Source organism: Balaenoptera physalus (genome assembly GCF_965194825.1).
Source record: "Balaenoptera physalus genome assembly, contig: SUPER_6_unloc_1, whole genome shotgun sequence".
In the NCBI taxonomy this organism is placed as follows: Eukaryota; Metazoa; Chordata; class Mammalia; order Artiodactyla; family Balaenopteridae; genus Balaenoptera; species Balaenoptera physalus.
The window spans coordinates 976,250-996,687 of NW_028126537.1; the positions used below are offsets into that span (position 1 = coordinate 976,250).

The 20,438-nt window shown below is 44.4% G+C and overlaps 1 long non-coding RNA gene across 1 annotated transcript; it reads left to right on the forward strand.

The window, feature by feature from the left end:
- Positions 1–4,396: 4,396 nt before the first annotated feature.
- On the forward strand, positions 4,397–16,435 carry LOC309663517. The gene is made up of 2 exons (XR_014265335.1): positions 4,397–4,474; positions 16,003–16,435. It is a non-coding gene; the product is annotated as an uncharacterized lncRNA (long non-coding RNA).
- The last annotated feature ends 4,003 nt before the right edge of the window (positions 16,436–20,438 follow it).

Below are 20,438 nucleotides of genomic sequence, written 5' to 3' on the forward strand. Positions count from 1 at the left end.
GTCTAAACTGGACCCTGAATGCAGCTTAAAGAAGGTGTGAAGGATGTTACTGAGACAGTGACAGTCATTGGAAGACAAACTCTGTGTCAGGATATCCTGCTCCATCCATTTAAATCCCTGAGATCTGTGACCTTTACGTGGCTACTCAGGATTGTTAGAGCAGCTGCGTGCGGATATATCTGGGGCACAATTCAGTCTGCAGCCAACTTGCAAGTGGTTCCAGCAAACACACAGGTGTGCGCACAGGCAGGCACAGCACACACACAAACATATGCACGTGCACAGCACAAATATATTCACTCACTAGCATGTGAACACACATGCACCCATATGCCCATGCACACACTAATGTGTGCAAGTTCACATACCTATCCACATGCACAGCATATTTATGCAAACAGGCACATGCACACGCATAGCACACACACAGGGAATAAAGTGAATCCGTAAAGCATTAATTCCTGAACACAAGTGAAGCTGACATGTATTTTTCCCTTTTCTTAGCCTTGATGTTTTCCACAACAAAAAGTTTAAGAAAAAAGTTAATGGCAAATGACTTTTGATTCATAGGACTTTCTGATTTTATTCCACAAATATTATGACAGCAGAAATGAATGTAGATATTACATGTGTCCACTAATGGAAGAATGGAGAAGAAAAACACGGTCCATCAATAGAAGGGAATGCTATTCAGCCTAAAAAGGAAGTCAATTCTGACACAGGATGCAGCAGGGATGAACCTTGAGGGCATTATGCTCAGTGATGTAAGCTAGACACAAAAAAACAAACAGTGCTTGATCCACTCATACAAGGCCCCTAGAGCAGTCGGAAATATAGAGACATAAAGTAGGATGTGGAGGGCCAGAGGCTGAGGGAGGGACAATGGGGAGTGAGTGTTTAATGGGGACTGTTTCAATTTTGCAAGATGAAAAAGTTCTGGAGGATGATGGTGGTCAGGTTTGCACAACAGTGTGAATTACTTCCCGACCCTGAAATGTGCACTTAAAAATGGTTAAGATAGTACATTTTATGTTATGTGTACCAGACCACAATTTTTAAAACTTTTCCAAAAACAACAGGAAATAGTCCATGAATACCACAAGATGCACAACTTCACTAACAACAGAGGGATTAAAGCCATAAGAAAAATACTGTGCATACACCTACCAGAATGGCAGACATGAAAGACATAGTATCAAATATCAGCAGGATGTGGAGCAATGGAAAGCCTGGTACGCAACGGGGGGATGCAACCACTTCTGAAGCAATCGGGCCTCAGATAGCGAAGTCCGTGCACAGAGACCCACAGTGCTCCTCCCAGTTGAACACAAACCCACCAGCCCTGCACCAGGACACACGGACATGGACTGGCAGCCACAGGAGCCAAACCTGAAGGAACCTGAAGGCCATCACAGACGGATGCAGAAATGAACCATGCACGCTCCTATGAAGGAATATTCCACAGCAATGGAGTACATTTTGTTTAAAGGTAGTAAAACTATAAAAATTATTTTTTAAAGAAAACTATATTTACAAGATGAAAGAATCTATAATTCTGGCACCTAGGGATTGTCGAATGCTCCTAAAAATAGATTGCTGTGGAAACGTTTATTATAGGGAAATTGACATATTCTCTAGGAAGGACGCGGTGAATGGGCCTGCTACATTTTCTACATTGAAGACATGTACAGGTTTTGATTCTACTTCTGTTAAATCAAGTGGGGCTTCACTGGATTTCTGCTACTGCGGAGATAATCAAATTCTGGGTAGGGGTCAGGAGCAAATTAGTCATAGGTGTTCTTGTGTAGTAATTACTGTTGAAAGTGTAAATGATCCATTTACCAGTAAGACTGAGAATAGAATAACTGCTACATTACTTCATATGAGATGATCCTCTGTGCTATTGTTCCTGGAGCTCCAGTGAGTGAGTATTTTGAATGTGAAGTTCATCCAGATCTGAGGATGGAATAAATGGCTAGGTGTGATATGGCTAATAGAAATAATATGCCTACATTTATACTAATTAGTGGATAAGATATGGGAAGAGGAATTCATGTTGTGAGAGGCAGGGTTATGGCTAGCATTGGGGCAATAATATATAAATTGATGATGTTGATGGACATAGTGGTTCTTTAATAAGTAATTTGAATGCCTCAGCAATGGGTTGTAATCATCCATGGGGGCTGATGATTTTTGGCCCTTTCTGGATTTGTATATAGCCTAGGATTTTCCATTTGGTTAATTTGAGGAATGCTATGGTGAATTAAATTGGGTAATTTGTGAAAGAATGTTGATTATAAACATATTCTTAGGAAGAGGACTTGAACCAGTGCAGAAAAAGTTTCAGTTTTACATAATTACCGGGCTCTGCCAGCGTAACGAACCCTGTTCTACAGTAGGGTATGTATAAATTAATTGAATGTAGATTATATCATCATGTAGTTTGAAGACATTTTGTGAAGGAAGCCGTATTGCTCTTGTCCTTTCATACTGGAAGAAATCTGCAATAGACAGAAACCAACCAGGATGACTCCAGTCTGAACTCAGATCACGTGAGACTTTAATCGTTGAACAAACAGACAATTAATAGCAGTTATACCGTTGAAATGTCGTGATCCAGCATCAAGGTCATAAACCATATTGCCCATATGAACTCCAGAATACAATTACACTGTTATCCCTAGGAAAACTTGTTCCATTGACCAGTGTTTTAGAAGAACAGGTGATAAAGCATTTTGACTAGCTGGCCTAAATTTTAATCACTCAGGAGCGGTTTTATTCTCCCAAAAATAAATGGCGCATGGGCTCAAGACACACCTGCTTCAGTAGTTGTGGCGTGCAGACTCAGTAGTTGTGGCCCAATGGCTTAGTTGTTCCGTGGCACGTGAGATCTTCCCGGACCGGGGATCGAACCGGGTCCCCTGCATTGGCAGGCGAATTCTTAATCACTGCATCACCAGGGAAGTCCCAGATTCGCAGTCTCCCTTTTAATATACCTTAAGCCCAAAGAATCCATGGAAAATTGTTAGAGAAAATAAGGCAATAAAATATTGTAAGGACTATAACAGAAGCATATAGTACACAGTTCATATAGACACATCCCAAGCAGTTACAAAGTATATTAAAAGGGAGGCTGCAATTTTAAAAGAATAAGAAAAATTATACCCACAAACTCCCAATCTTTCCTGAAACGTTGCAATCTGAAACCCTATTGTAGGAAGCAGAAGATTCCAGGAGATAGTCTACAAATGAAGGACTCCAAACCCTGTGGTTGGATAAGGAATTCTGGAAGGAAGGTATCCTCACCCAAGGAGAGCAGGTTCCTATACTTCTATAACATCACATCCCTGTACAATTCCCATTGATCTTGGTCCAGGCATTCTCACTCCTCTTGACAGAAATCTATGGCCACATCCTGGAATGTCAGCAGTCCCTGAAATTAAACGTACACATGCCATGTGGCCACGGGAAGAGTTCATAATATGACCCAAGAAGAAAACAGCAAGTTAAGAGAAGGTTTTAATTTAGAAGAGTCTCTTCAATTATCCACTAATACATATATATATATATATATATATATATATATATATATAATTTTTTTTTTACAAAGTAACTTTCTCTACCTTATTTCTAACTACAAGAAAAGAGTATGGCATGTGATCCACAAAACCAGTATAGAGACTATACTTGTCTGGAAAAGAAATGATAAAATGATGGTTTCAACACAGGCATATGCATTTTTGAGTGTTTTATTTATATCAAACTGGATAAAATGTGTGTATTTCTCATAGAGAAAAGACCTGTCGAGGTAGAAATGTACCTTTCAACTATTCATGGGTACACGAGTACACTGGGGAGATTGTAAAAGTGCAGCTTGTGATTCAGTAGGTCCGGTGGGCCTGAGTTCTATTTTTTTAACAAGCTGATTTTTAACTAGTGATGCCACAGTCTCTGATTCATTAACCACAACTGTGAATATCAGAGACATAATTAGAAAGGTAAAAATTCACATTTAATTTTGAACTTAAAGTGTTTTATCGATTTACACCTTTAATAGAATAGTGAGCACAGCAGCAACAATCATTTGTGAGTATTTACTACAGACTGTGTATCTTTCTAATTTTTTTGTGTAGGATTCCAGGAAAAAGGCCTGGGCTGCGGCCACAATGGGCGTGGCCCCCAGGCCGGGCCGCCCCTCCAGGACCCCCGACGGGACCCTGCGCTCCTGGCGGCTCCCTCCCCCGCCGCCCCGCTCCCTCCCAGAAGGCCTCGGGGCAGAGCGGTCCCACCCACTGCGCGCTGAACAGAGCCCGCGTTTCCTCAGAGCTGGAACTCCCGGCTCAGGCGGGGTCTCTTCCCTCCGCCTTCACGGAACTGCCCCGGAGCCCGAGGGGAGGGCGACCTCACTGAGGCTGCCGTCTCTGGAGGTGCCCCGGCGGCCGAAGCCATGACAGTCGCGGGGACGGCGGGCCGGGTAAGTGGGCGCCGACCCTCCGCCTGGTCCGGTGCCCGGGCGGCAGCACAAGACCAGCTTCTGAGGGGCAGGGGTTCGCTGCCACCCGCCGCTGCTGTGCAGAAAGAGCGGCCTCCAGCGTCTGGTCCCCGGGAAATTCGGTCCGTCCTCTCGCCCCTGCCCTCGTCCTGGCTCGCGAGGCCTGGTGGGCGTGAGGAGGGGGTCGGCCTGAGCGTCCTGAGGGGAAACGGGGCAAGGGAGGCGCAGGGTCCAGTTGCAGCGTCAGCGCCCCTCTTCCCGACTGCGGGGAAAGCGGCTGAAAACTCCTCCCGAGGCGCGCAGGCCCCTTATTCAGCCGAGTCCCTCTGCGCTCCTTCCTCCCTGAGCTAAAGTACCGGGGGGAGGGGACAGGGCAGGGAACTGGCGCAGGTAATGGGGAACATCCAAAGGTGATTGTTAACTAAGGAAAATCAGCTCTCCCAAGGTGAGGAATGCGGCGCTTTTCTTTGCCTGGGCTCACTGAATTCCTTCCTTTGATATGCACCTCAGCTCTCTGGCGCCTGCATTCTGTATTTGCATATCCTGAGTGCCTCAGGGCCCGCCGGCTCACATTGGAGGGCTGCAAGTGCTGAAGACTGTGACATCCTTTGTTTACTGATAGGGCAAGAACTAGTCCATTTCTCACAGGCTTGAGGGGCAGACAGTGGAAAAAAGTCAGAGAATCTCACTCGGCCTGTACTTTGGTTTACATATAGATAATATTTATACTTAACTGTGCTAATAGAGGTTCTCAAGTCCAATCAACTTGTACTACTGCCCTCTATGTATCAATTTCATCAATATCATAAGATAAATGCCTATAGAATTGACTTAATCCATTTAAATAGGATAATGATTTTGAAAGGAAACATAATAGAAATATAACAACGAAACCTTTACCACTAAAGGCTGGGTCTGGAACACCCTAAATAAATGTTCCATTGTTAAAATATTGAAAGATGTAGTCAATAGAAATATCAACAAAAATGACAAATAATAAGGGTAGCAGAATGTTGAAATGTTCTATCTTTATCATTAAAGTGGCAGAAAATCATTTATTAGTAGGCACTGGGGGCAGAAGATGCCTGATTTTATATCTGTGTCATATTTGTGCAGTTGTTTCAACAAGTAACTTAAAGACAAAATGGAAAGACAAGGAGGTTTGTGCCTGAGATCATGTTGATGTGAAACCAGGGATGGCCACCTTGTGCCAGGTGAGTTAAGTTTACCTGGCAGGTAGACCGCAGAGCTCCTGGGAAGCAAGGGTTGGAATTTTTCTGCTGGGTGCCCCTTAGGTTCTGTGACTTGACTGACTGTGAGTCATGTTTCGGGAAAGACCTGATCACAGGAAAAGGCTGGGAATAGAGTGATTTGGGGAGCAGCTAACAACATTCATCACAGCTCACGGCCTGAATGAATTTTAAAGAAACAGGAAAACAAATGCTTCTTATGGAATCAGAGAATGTGAGGGCTGGACAATCCCAGAAAATGAGGAACACCCATCCCATTTTCCAGATGACAAAACAGAGGTCCAGCAAGGTGAAATCCCTCACCCAAGTTGCACCCGTCTCTCCTCCCCACTACGTGGTTCATGAAAGCAGGACTCTTCCTGTCTTGACCACTGCTGAACCCCAAAAAGGGCCAGGCATCTAGCAGCTGCTCCAAAAATTTGGGTTGACTGTAGGAACAATGCTATTTCTTTCTTTCTCACTCTTATTCAGGATTGTGCCAAGAACTCCCCAGGTTGCAATGTAATTCGATAAATGTAAATATTAATTGAGTTTTGTTGTGATGAGGACTTAGGCTTTGAAGGTAACAGACTTGGTTCAGATCCTGGTTCTGCCACTCCATAGCTGTTTGGCTTTGGGAAAATTACTAAACCTCTCTGAGATTATTTCCTCCTTTGTAAAGTGGGGATAAATCTCTCTGAGCCAGCAGAGCAGCTGCATGAGAGATGTGCACTAAATATTGGTCTTTCTCACTCTCCTACGCCATCTCTCTGTTCTTCCCAGAGAAGCTGTACAGAAGGATATAGTACTTTTGTTTAAAATAGTTAACGAATTAATTAATTAATTTGTTTTTGGCTGCGTTGGGTCTTCGTTGCTATGCGCAGGCTTTGCCTAGTTGCGGCAAGCGGGGGCTACTCTTTGTTGCGGTGCGCGGGCTTCTCATTGCGGTGGCTTCTCTTGCTAGCCTTAACCCCAATGCTAGCCTTAACCCTGGCTCTCACAACATGAATTCCTCTTCCCATATCTTATCCACTAATTAATATAAATGTAGGCATGTTATTTCTATTAGCCATATCACACCTAGCCATTTGCTCCATCCTCAGATCTGGATGAACTTCACATTCAAAATACTCACTCACTGGAGCTCTAGGAGCAATAGCACAGACAATCATCTCATATGAAGTAATGTAGCAGTTATTCTATTCTCAGTCTTACTGATAAATGGATCATTTACACTTTCAACAGTAATTATTACACAAGAACACCTATGACTAATTTTCTCCTGACCCCTACCCAGAATTTGATTATCTCGGCAGTAGCCGAAATCCAACGAAGCCCCACTTGATTAAACGGAAGTAGCATCAAAACCTGTATATGTCTTCAATGTAGAAAATGTAGCAGGCCCATTCACCCCGTCCCTCCTAGAGAATATGTCAATTTCCCTATAATAAACATTTCCACAGCAATCTATTTTTAGGAGCATTCGACAATCCCTAGGTGCCAGAATTATATACAGCCCAAGTCATCATTAAACACATCTAACAATCTCCTTTCTATGAATTTGAGCCTCCTACCTACAATTTTGATATGATCAACGCATACATCTCTTATAAAAAGTATTTTACGACTAACATTAACCCTATGTATATGAGAGTTTTCACTAATTGTCATCATACCAGGCAACCCACCACAAATTTAAGAAATATGTCTGACAAAAGAGTTACTTTGATAGAGTAAATCACAGAGGTTTCAATGCTCTTATTCCTGGAATTGAATTCTTCCTAATAATTTTACATTCTCCATGCTACCTACCACATTACACCACATGCTATATAGTAAAGTTCTCTAAGTAAGCTTCAGGCCCATACCCCCAAAATATTTTTGTATATCCTTCCTGTGCTAATAAACTCTCATTGTTTTTACCATCATTCTACTGACCATTTTCTCAGGAAATATAATTGTATAACAAGCTCACACTGGTTAATGGTATCCCCATTCTAATAAAAAACATGAACCCATAAGCTACAGAAGCATCCAACAAATATTTCCTAAAACAGTCCACCACATCAATACTACTTATAATGGCTATTATCATTAATCTAATATACTCTGGTCAAAGAGCACAATGAATAACAAGAATCTTTAATCCAGCAGCATCCACCCTCATGACAATCGCCCTTGTCACAAAAGTAGGACTTTCCCCATTTCACTTCTGAGTGCCTGAAGTCACACGAGGCATCCCATGAACAGCAGACCTGATGCTATCAACATGACAAAATTGCACCCCTATCAGTTTTATACCACAGGTCACCTTCCATCAACCTAAATATACTATTAATCATAGTGATATTATAAATCATAGCTGGAGGCTGAGGCAGACTTCGCCATACTCACCTGGAAAATATTACACCCTCCTCATCAATTGCCCATATAGGATGAATAACAGCTATTATAATGTATATTCAGATTATAACAATCCTAAACATACTAATTTATATCATAACAACACTATCTTCTTCTTATTTATGCCCAGATCATGTACTACAAGAGTATCATTATCACACACATGAGATAAAACACCTCCCATCACAATCATTTTCCTCACCATTATAGTATCATTAGGACATCGCCCATCACTATCAGGCTTTCTACCCAAATGAATAATTATCCAAGAGATAACAAAAACGACAACATCATTCTACCAACACTAATAACCATCATAGCAGTCCTCAGCATATATTTCTACTTGCAGCTAACATACTCCACATCACTAACTATATTCCCTTCATTAAACAACACAAACACAAAACAATTTGAACATACAAAGAAATAACCTTCCTATCATTACCAATCATAATACCCACACGGTTACTACACACAACACCCATTCTATCGGTGCTGGACTAGGAATTTAGGTTAGTTCAGACCAAGAGCTTTCAAAACCCTAAACAAGTGAAATTTACTTAATTCCTAAAAATAAGGATTGCAAGACTTTATTCTACATCAATTGAATGTAAAGCAAACACTGTATTGAAGCTAAATCTTTACGAGATTGATGAGTTGTAACCCCAGGAAACTTTAGTTAACAGGCAAATCCTCTAGTCAACTGACTTCAGTCTACTTCTCCTTCATTTGAGAAAGAAAAAAAGAAAAAAAAAAAGGCAGGATAATCACTGGCAGAATTGATGCTGCTTCTCTGAAGTTACAATTCAATTTGTTGATTCACCACAGGGTTTGCCAGAAAGAGGGCTCAATCTCTGTCTTTAGATTTACAGTCTAATGCTAACTCAGTCATTTTACCTCTGTTCATACACTGCTGATTATTTTCAACAAATCACAAAGATATCGCCATTTTATATTTACTATTTGGTGCTTGAGCTGGAGTAGCAGGCAGCACCTTAATTATATTAATCCAGGCTGAGCTATGCTGACCTGGACCGCTACTTGGAGATGCCCAAATCTGTAAGGTTGTCATAACAGTCCCTGCACTTGTAATAATTTTCTTTATAGCTGTACCCGTTATGATTGCAGGCTTTGAAAACTGACTTGGGCCACTAAGAACTCGGACACCTGAAGTAGCATTTCCCCCAATAAATCATATAAACTTTTGACTACTTCCCCCATCATTCTTACTCCTACTCATATCACCAATAGTAGAAGCTGGTTCTGGTACCAGTGGGACGGTGTATTCAGCTCTAGCCTGCAATCTGGCCCATGCAGGAGCCTCTGTCGACCTAACTGTTTTCTCCTTACATTTAGCAGGTGTCTCCTCAATTCTTGGTATTATTACTTTTATTACTATAGTCTTTAATACAAAACCAGCAGTCATATCCCAATACCAAACACCATTATTTGTTTAATCTTCCCCAACTATAGCCATATTACTATAATTACCAATCTCAGTCCAAGCAGCCAGAATTGCCATGCTGTTAAGAGATAGAAATCTAAACACTACTTTCTTTGACCCTGCAGGAGGAGACCGAATCCTATACCAACACCTCTTTTGATACTTTGCTCACCCTGAAGTCTGTATTCATGGCCTAACAGGGTTTGTTATAAACTCACATAGCATTACATACTATTTAGGACAAAAATTGCCTTTCAGCTATCTGGGAATAGTATGAGTCATGTCCACTGGTTTTTTAGGAGTTCTCTTGTGGGCCCATCATATGTTTACCATAGGGATAGCTGTGGACTCAGGAGCATACTTTGCATCAGCTACCGTAATTACTTCTATCCCTACAGGAGTAAAAGTATCTAGCTGATTAGCAACTCTTTATTTAATTTTTCTTTTTCTTTTCTTTTTTTTTTTTTTTTTGGCTGAGTTGGGTCTTGGTTGCTGCGCATGGGCTTTCTCTGGTTGCGGTGAGCGGCAGCTACTCTTCGTTGCGGTGTGCGGCCCTTTCATTGCAGTGGCTTCTCTTGTTGCAGAGCACGGCCTCTAGGCGCGTGGGCTTCAGTAGTTGTGGCTTGCGGGCTCTAGAGGGCAGGCTCAGTAGTTGTGGCACACGGGCTTTTTGCTCCGCGGCATGTGGGATCTTCCCAGACAAGGGCTCGAACCCGTGTTCCCTGCATTGGCAGACGAATTCTTAACCACTGCGTCACCAGGGAAGTCCCTGGTTAGCAACTGTTCACGGAGGTCATACTATATGACCTCCCACTATATTATGAGTTTTAGGCTTTAGTTTTTCTTTTTACAGTAGGTGGTTTGACAGGAATCATCTTAGTCAACTCATCCCCAGACATTGTCCTTCAGGATACATACTATGTAGTAGCACACTTCCATGACCTAATGTCCATGGGAGCAGTCTTCACTATTATAGGAGGCTTTCTACACTGATTCCCACTATTCTCAGGTTATACAGTTAACTCAGCATGAGCAAAAATTCACTTCACAAGTATATTTGTAGTCGTAAATATGACTTCCTGCAGCACTTTCGTGGCCTCTCAGGGATGTCACTACGTTAGTCTGAGTACCCTGAGGCACACACAACATGAAATATTTTGTCTTTAGGCTCATTCATCTCAGTAGCAGCAGTAATGCTAATAATCTTCATACTTTGAAAAGCATTTGTGTCTAAACAAGAAGTCTTAGCAGTGGAAATTGCTACTCCTAACCTAGAATGGTTACACGGATGTCCTCCACCATATCCTACGTTTCAAGATCCTACCTATGTAAATGTAAAATAAGGAAGGACTCAAGTCCTTTTCAACCAGTTTCAAGCCAACACCATAACAATTATGTCTTCCTCAATAAATGAGATAAAAGTAAAAAGTGATGTAGCTTTGTCAAAGTTAAATGATAGGCTAAAATCCTGTATATGACTAAGGCATATCAATTTCATCTAGGCTCTCAAGATACAACATCACCGATTATGGAAGAACTTTTACATTTTCTTCATCACACATTAATAGTGATTTTTAAAATAAGTTCTCTAGTCCTCTATATCATTTCACTAATATTGACATCTAAACTCATATGCATACAATAGATGCACAGGTAGAGAAAATGTGAACAATTTACTAGCTATTATTGTAATCTTAATTGCCCTATCATCATTGTGAATCCTTTACATGATACATGAAATCAATAGCTCTTCCCAAACCATAAAAAACTATGGGTCCGTAACGATACTGAAGCTACAAATACACAGATTACGAAAATTTAAATGTTGACTCCTCTGTAATCCCCACATCAGAGCTAAAACCAGGAGAATAATGACTAATAGAAGTCAACAACCGAGTAGTTAGGGATAGTCATTGAATACTAGTTTCATCTGAAATTGTTGTACACTCCGGAGTTGTTCCTTCTCAGGCCTAAAAGGAGCTGCTATCCCAGGACGCCTAACTTAAAGAATCCTAATATCAACAGGACCCGGCCTATGTTGTGGACAAGAGAGCTCGTTTTCCTGAGTTCAAAGACAGGACAGAGGGATATGTCTGAGATATGGGGTGAATCTGCAGCCCATGGGGATGCACTCTCCAAGCTCCAGTATAGGAATGGGGCCTCTAGGGTCCCAGGCCACCCACCACGCCCTCTGGAGCAGGATCTGGGCAACATTCCCTGTCAGTGATGAGGCAGCCCTAGCACCTGTCACGGCCCGATGTCGTGTCCTATGTGGGCCCCATGCTCTTGGGACCACACCCCACACTCTGCAGGTCCATGCTACAGGGTCCTTCATGCCTCAGGAGTAGAGACCACACAGCAAGCAGTTCCCTCCCCAACCAGCAGGAGGAGGGGAGGAGAGCAGGGACACCAGGGGACTCTCACTCAGACAACAACACCCCAGCGGTGCCAGCGGGGACAGTGATGATGCAGATGAGGCACAGACCAAGAGATGGGACCAGAGGACCCAAAAGGCAGCTGGTCAGGTCCTGGCTCACCTGCACCCCGGACACCTTTGTCCCGCATACACCCCCTTCCTCATACACCCTCTCCTTAAATGCAGATTCTTCAGATGCGAACAGGCAGAGCTTCAGACTGAAAGTCAGCTCTTCCAAAATGACCCGTCAGCAAACACTGCAGGATTCCACTCCAGTGGGTGCCCTGCAGTCGACAACTCAGGGACTGAAGTGGATATCGGTGCCAGGGGCAGTGGGAGGGAATGGGGAATGAGACTTTCATGGTTGTGGAATTTTGGTTTTGCAGGACGAAAAGTTCTACTGATGGTGGTGATGGCTCCACGAGAAAGTGAATCTATCTGATGCCTCAGAAACGTGCACTTAAAATGGTGATGATGGTAAAGGGTATGTGACGTGTGTTTTATTTCACTTAAAATAAATTCTTAAAATAATGTCTTGTTAATTGAGATTCCATTTCGACTCCCCTTCATCACAAATGTCGGAGGCCCAGACACAGTCCCCTACCTTAGGGGCCATCACGGTACCCTCACAGAGCACGTGGGAGACCATTCATAGGGGGGGCTAGTCTGTGCTCACCTGACCTCTGTCCAGGGGGACCCAGGCAGTGGTGACCCCCATAGATTAGACATATGATATGCTATAGTATTAATACGATACCACCAAGTGTTGTCACTCACCGGAACACAGAGCAGCAACCCACTCAAACATGCCTGACCTCATATGATTGTGACAAGATGAAGAGAAGAAAAGGAACCACAGGTTAATCAGGACAACACCCTTAATGCAGAGGTTGGAAATCTCAAAGGGGACAGGACACACTGCAGGCAAAGAGCGCATATGCGGTCTCCCCATCCATGTGATCCTGACCCATGCAGGTATGGTGAGACCCACACAGTCCCCGCACCCTATACCTGGGGCCACACATCCACACTCACCAGGGTGACCCACCTCCCCAGACCCCTCCACCTGGGTCACATGTCCACAGTCCCAGGGTGACCTCACCTCCCCAGACCCTGCACCTGGGGTCACACGTCCCCTTGGTCAGGACACCATGGCTCTGCAAGGGGCTCCCCCAATGTGGAAACAAGCTGGGTCCCTGGGACCTCCTGGGATGGGAAAAAGTGTCAGGTGGGTCTCCTTTCCCCACACTTGTCCCAGAGGAGTCCTCCTCTTCTCACTTTGGTTCTGTGTGATTTTAACTGTTTGTACAGCTTTAATACTAAAGTTGAACACACGACCCTGGTGCTGGCATGCTCAGTCCTTTCTCGTCTCACTTACATGTTGAGAAAACTCACAGGACAGCAGGGCTGAAAGCCGAGGGGCAGCTCTGGACTCTGCTGAGTAGGGACGGTAGACTGGAGGGAGAGCTCAGCAGCAGCCTCAGCTGTCACCCATCGGCCTTTTGCCCGATCTGCGTGCCCTGCAATCAATTCAGAAGCTAAACCTGCTTCCCTATGCACCATGCACGTGCTGGTAAATTGGAATTATTGCCAGGTAGTCCTCCTGAGGATTCTCCATGAACCCCAGGGAAGGTGAACCTTGCAGGGATTAAGACTAAGGCCCCGACCATAGCACTGACCCTTGGGAGGACCAGGTCACCACACTCAGAAGAGAGGCTGTTACGTAGACAAGCCCACCTCAGCTCCAGACCCCAGACATCTAAGCACTGACATTCAGATGCAGGCACGGAACTTCCCAGTACTGAGGCCAGGCCGGGTCTCTACCCAGGTCCCCATAGTCCTAGCGTACACAGAACTTGGTCAGGTCTAAATCTTCTTATTATAGACAACACATGGTCAGCTCTAAACATAATCAGTAGACAGGACATGCAGAGGTCTAAATCTACCATGTAGACACAACTTGATCATGTTTAAACTAGCTTAGGGCTGATCTCATAGGGGGTACAGATCACACACATGGGTCTCTCATCTTTGGACACCCACGTCAGGAAACTGAACAAAATCTTTGTCATTAAACATATCAACAGGTAAAACAGAAATGTTCCCAATTTCTCTGACCACCTGATGGTCAGGATCCACGGGCGAGCCACGAACTTCTTAGAGTGCAGCCCAGTCTGCTGCCAGGACAGACAAGAAGTGGCCTGATTCCAGCCTCCCAGGCTTCCAGAAGGAGGCGGCCACACTGCAAGCCAGGTCAGGAGAGTCCTGCATGGTCCGGGCCGGGAGATCCGGTCTGTCCATTCGGCTGGCCGATTCCGGGCGGGGCGCTCAGGGCCGCTGAGAGCCCTGCACTCAGGTCCTGCTTCCCTGCAGCGTGTGCGTGTGCGTGTGCGTGTGCGTGTGCGTGTGTGTGTGTGTGTGTAGAGGGGGCGGTGGCTGACGGCTCCCATGGTTCCCAACCCGGGCACCGCGCTGTCTTCGAGGGGAGGCACGGGGAGAGGTAGGGGCACAGAAGCCGTTGGAGAGGAGAACCCACCGCGGAACTCCTTGCACACTGGCTCGCCCCACCCGGAGACCCGCCTGCCCATCGTGGGCCGCATGTCGCCCCCCAGTCCCCCACCCCCGAGGGCAGGGTGCCTGCTCTTTCAACAGCACAGGGTCTCACATGAAGGAGACCCAGTGTGGACTGTCAGCCCCCAACTCCTGATGCTGTGTTTAGGGGGAGAATGAACCCCCTTGACTGGGCGATGGGACCCTGTGAGGAAAGAGGTGGCTGCCCGATCCAAGTCGGGGCCTGGCTGAGATATGAGGAAACAGGAGCCAAGGGCAGGGCCTGGAGGCCAGGCCAACAGGAGGGGCACCCCCAGCCTTGGCCGGGCTCTCCAACGGTGACATTGTTGCTTTAGGGGACCTGGGACAGGTGACTGAATGTAATGGGAGTCTAAACTGGACCCTGAATGCGGCTTAAAGAAGGTGTGAAGGATGTTACTGAGACAGTGACAGTCATTGGAAGACAAACTCTGTGTCAGGATATCCTGCTCCATCCATTTAAATCCCTGAGATCTGTGACCTTTACGTGGCTACTCAGGATTGTTAGAGCAGCTGCGTGCGGATATATCTGGGGCACAATTCAGTCTGCAGCCAACTTGCAAGTGGTTCCAGCAAACACACAGGTGTGCGCACAGGCAGGCACAGCACACACACAAACATATGCACGTGCACAGCACAAATATATTCACTCACTAGCATGTGAACACACATGCACCCATATGCCCATGCACACACTAATGTGTGCAAGTTCACATACCTATCCACATGCACAGCATATTTATGCAAACAGGCACATGCACACGCATAGCACACACACAGGGAATAAAGTGAATCCGTAAAGCATTAATTCCTGAACACAAGTGAAGCTGACATGTATTTTTCCCTTTTCTTAGCCTTGATGTTTTCCACAACAAAAAGTTTAAGAAAAAAGTTAATGGCAAATGACTTTTGATTCATAGGACTTTCTGATTTTATTCCACAAATATTATGACAGCAGAAATGAATGTAGATATTACATGTGTCCACTAATGGAAGAATGGAGAAGAAAAACACGGTCCATCAATAGAAGGGAATGCTATTCAGCCTAAAAAGGAAGTCAATTCTGACACAGGATGCAGCAGGGATGAACCTTGAGGGCATTATGCTCAGTGATGTAAGCTAGACACAAAAAAACAAACAGTGCTTGATCCACTCATACAAGGCCCCTAGAGCAGTCGGAAATATAGAGACATAAAGTAGGATGTGGAGGGCCAGAGGCTGAGGGAGGGACAATGGGGAGTGAGTGTTTAATGGGGACTGTTTCAATTTTGCAAGATGAAAAAGTTCTGGAGGATGATGGTGGTCAGGTTTGCACAACAGTGTGAATTACTTCCCGACCCTGAAATGTGCACTTAAAAATGGTTAAGATAGTACATTTTATGTTATGTGTACCAGACCACAATTTTTAAAACTTTTCCAAAAACAACAGGAAATAGTCCATGAATACCACAAGATGCACAACTTCACTAACAACAGAGGGATTAAAGCCATAAGAAAAATACTGTGCATACACCTACCAGAATGGCAGACGTGAAAGACATAGTATCAAATATCAGCAGGATGTGGAGCAATGGAAAGCCTGGTACGCAACGGGGGGATGCAACCACTTCTGAAGCAATCGGGCCTCAGATAGCGAAGTCCGTGCACAGAGACCCACAGTGCTCCTCCCAGTTGAACACAAACCCACCAGCCCTGCACCAGGACACACGGACATGGACTGGCAGCCACAGGAGCCAAACCTGAAGGAACCTGAAGGCCATCACAGACGGATGCAGAAATGAACCATGCACGCTCCTATGAAGGAATATTCCACAGCAATGGAGTACATTTTGTTTAAAGGTAGTAAAACTATAAAAATTATTTTTTAAAGAAAACTATATTTACAAGATGAAAGAATCTATAATTCTGGCACCTAGGGATTGTCGAATGCTCCTAAAAACAGATTGCTGTGGAAACGTTTATTATAGGGAAATTGACATATTCTCTAGGAAGGACGCGGTGAATGGGCCTGCTACATTTTCTACATTGAAGACATGTACAGGTTTTGATTCTACTTCTGTTAAATCAAGTGGGGCTTCACTGGATTTCTGCTACTGCGGAGATAATCAAATTCTGGGTAGGGGTCAGGAGAAAATTAGTCATAGGTGTTCTTGTGTAGTAATTACTGTTGAAAGTGTAAATGATCCATTTACCAGTAAGACTGAGAATAGAATAACTGCTACATTACTTCATATGAGATGATCCTCTGTGCTATTGTTCCTGGAGCTCCAGTGAGTGAGTATTTTGAATGTGAAGTTCATCCAGATCTGAGGATGGAATAAATGGCTAGGTGTGATATGGCTAATAGAAATAATATGCCTACATTTATACTAATTAGTGGATAAGATATGGGAAGAGGAATTCATGTTGTGAGAGGCAGGGTTATGGCTAGCATTGGGGCAATAATATATAAATTGATGATGTTGATGGACATAGTGGTTCTTTAATAAGTAATTTGAATGCCTCAGCAATGGGTTGTAATCATCCATGGGGGCTGATGATTTTTGGCCCTTTCTGGATTTGTATATAGCCTAGGATTTTCCATTTGGTTAATTTGAGGAATGCTATGGTGAATTAAATTGGGTAATTTGTGAAAGAATGTTGATTATAAACATATTCTTAGGAAGAGGACTTGAACCAGTGCAGAAAAAGTTTCAGTTTTACATAATTACCGGGCTCTGCCAGCGTAACGAACCCTGTTCTACAGTAGGGTATGTATAAATTAATTGAATGTAGATTATATCATCATGTAGTTTGAAGACATTTTGTAAAGGAAGCCGTATTGCTCTTGTCCTTTCATACTGGAAGAAATCTGCAATAGACAGAAACCAACCAGGATGACTCCAGTCTGAACTCAGATCACGTGAGACTTTAATCGTTGAACAAACAGACAATTAATAGCAGTTATACCGTTGAAATGTCGTGATCCAGCATCAAGGTCATAAACCATATTGCCCATATGAACTCCAGAATACAATTACACTGTTATCCCTAGGAAAACTTGTTCCATTGACCAGTGTTTTAGAAGAACAGGTGATAAAGCATTTTGACTAGCTGGCCTAAATTTTAATCACTCAGAAGCGGTTTTATTCTCCCAAAAATAAATGGCGCATGGGCTCAAGACACACCTGCTTCAGTAGTTGTGGCGTGCAGACTCAGTAGTTGTGGCCCAATGGCTTAGTTGTTCCGTGGCACGTGAGATCTTCCCGGACCGGGGATCGAACCGGGTCCCCTGCATTGGCAGGCGAATTCTTAATCACTGCATCACCAGGGAAGTCCCAGATTCGCAGTCTCCCTTTTAATATACCTTAAGCCCAAAGAATCCATGGAAAATTGTTAGAGAAAATAAGGCAATAAAATATTGTAAGGACTATAACAGAAGCATATAGTACACAGTTCATATAGACACATCCCAAGCAGTTACAAAGTATATTAAAAGGGAGGCTGCAATTTTAAAAGAATAAGAAAAATTATACCCACAAACTCCCAATCTTTCCTGAAACCTTGCAATCTGAAACCCTATTGTAGGAAGCAGAAGATTCCAGGAGATAGTCTACAAATGAAGGACTCCAAACCCTGTGGTTGGATAAGGAATTCTGGAAGGAAGGTATCCTCACCCAAGGAGAGCAGGTTCCTATAATTCTCTAACATCACATCCCTGTACAATTCCCATTGATCTTGGCCCAGGCATTCTCACTCCTCTTGACAGAAATCTATGGCCACATCCTGGAATGTCAGCAGTCCCTGAAATTAAACGTACACATGCCATGTGGCCACGGGAAGAGTTCATAATATGACCCAAGAAGAAAACAGCAAGTTAAGAGAAGGTTTTAATTTAGAAGAGTCTCTTCAATTATCCACTAATACATATATATACATATATATATATATATATATATATATAATTTTTTTTTTTACAAAGTAACTTTCTCTACCTTATTTCTAACTACAAGAAAAGAGTATGGCATGTGATCCACAAAACCAGTATAGAGACTATACTTGTCTGGAAAAGAAATGATAAAATGATGGTTTCAACACAGGCATATGCATTTTTGAGTGTTTTATTTATATCAAACTGGATAAAATGTGTGTATTTCTCATAGAGAAAAGACCTGTCGAGGTAGAAATGTACCTTTCAACTATTCATGGGTACACGAGTACACTGGGGAGATTGTAAAAGTGCAGCTTGTGATTCAGTAGGTCCGGTGGGCCTGAGTTCTATTTTTTTAACAAGCTGATTTTTAACTAGTGATGCCACAGTCTCTGATTCATTAACCACAACTGTGAATATCAGAGACATAATTAGAAAGGTAAAAATTCACATTTAATTTTGAACTTAAAGTGTTTTATCGATTTACACCTTTAATAGAATAGTGAGCACAGCAGCAACAATCATTTGTGAGTATTTACTATAGACTGTGTATCTTTCTAATTTTTTTGTGTAGGATTCCAGGAAAAAGGCCTGGGCTGCGGCCACAATGGGCGTGGCCCCCAAGCCGGGCCGCCCCTCCAGGACCCCCGACGGGGCCCTGCGCTCCTGGCGGCTCCCTCCCCCGCCGCCCCGCTCCCTCCCGGAAGGCTTCGGGGCAGAGCGGTCCCACCCACTGCGCGCTGAACAGAGCCCGCGTTTCCTCAGAGCTGGAACTCCCGGCTCAGGCGGGGTCTCTTCCCTCCGCCTTCACGGAAATGCCCCGGAGCCCGAGGGGAGGGCGACCTCACTGAGGCTGCTGGCTCTGTAGGTGCCCAGGCGGACGAAGCCATGACAGTCGCGGGGACGGCGGGTCGGGTAAGTGGGCGCCGACCCTCCCCCTGGTCCGGTGCCCGGGCGGTAGCACAAGACCAGCTTCTGAGGGGCAGGGGTTCGCTGCCACCCGCCGCTGCTGTGCAGAAAGAGCGGCCTCCAGCGTCTGGTCCCCGGGAAATTCGGTCCGTCCTCTCGCCCCTGCCCTCGTCCTGGCTCGCGAGGCCTGGTGGGCGTGAGGAGGGGGTCGGCCTGAGCGTCCTGAGGGGAAACGGGGCAAGGGAGGCGCAGGGTCCGGCTGCAGCGTCAGCGCCCCTCTTCCCGACTGCGGGGAAAGCGGCTGAAAACTCCTCCCGAGGGGCGCAGGCCCCTTATTCAGCCGAGTCCCTCTGCGCTCCTTCCTCCCTGAGCTAAAGTACCGGGGGGAGGGGACAGGGCAGGGAACTGGCGCAGGTAATGGGGAACATCCAAAGGTGATTGTTAACTAAGGAAAACCAGCTCTCCCAAGGTGAGGAATGCGGCGCTTTTCTTTGCCTGGGCTCACTGAATTCCTTCCTTTGATATGCACCTCAGCTCTCTGGGGCCTGCATTCTGTATTTGCATATCCTGAGTGCCTCAGGGCCCGCCGGCTCACATTGGAGGGCTGCAAGTGCTGAAGACTGTGACATCCTTTGTTTACTGATAGGGCAAGAACTATTCCATTTCTCACAGGCTTGAGGGGCAGACAGTGGAAAAAAGTCAGAGAATCTCACTCGGCCTGTACTTTGGTTTACATATAGATAATATTTATACTTAACTGTGCTAATAGAGGTTCTCAAGTCCAATCAACTTGTACTACTGCCCTCTATGTATCAATTTCATCAATATCATAAGATAAATGCCTATAGAATTGACTTAATCCATTTAAATAGGATAATGATTTTGAAAGGAAACATAATAGAAATATAACAACGAAACCTTTACCACTAAAGGCTGGGTCTGGAACACCCTAAATAAATGTTCCATTGTTAAAATATTGAAAGATGTAGTCAATAGAAATATCAACAAAAATGACAAATAATAAGGGTAGCAGAATGTTGAAATGT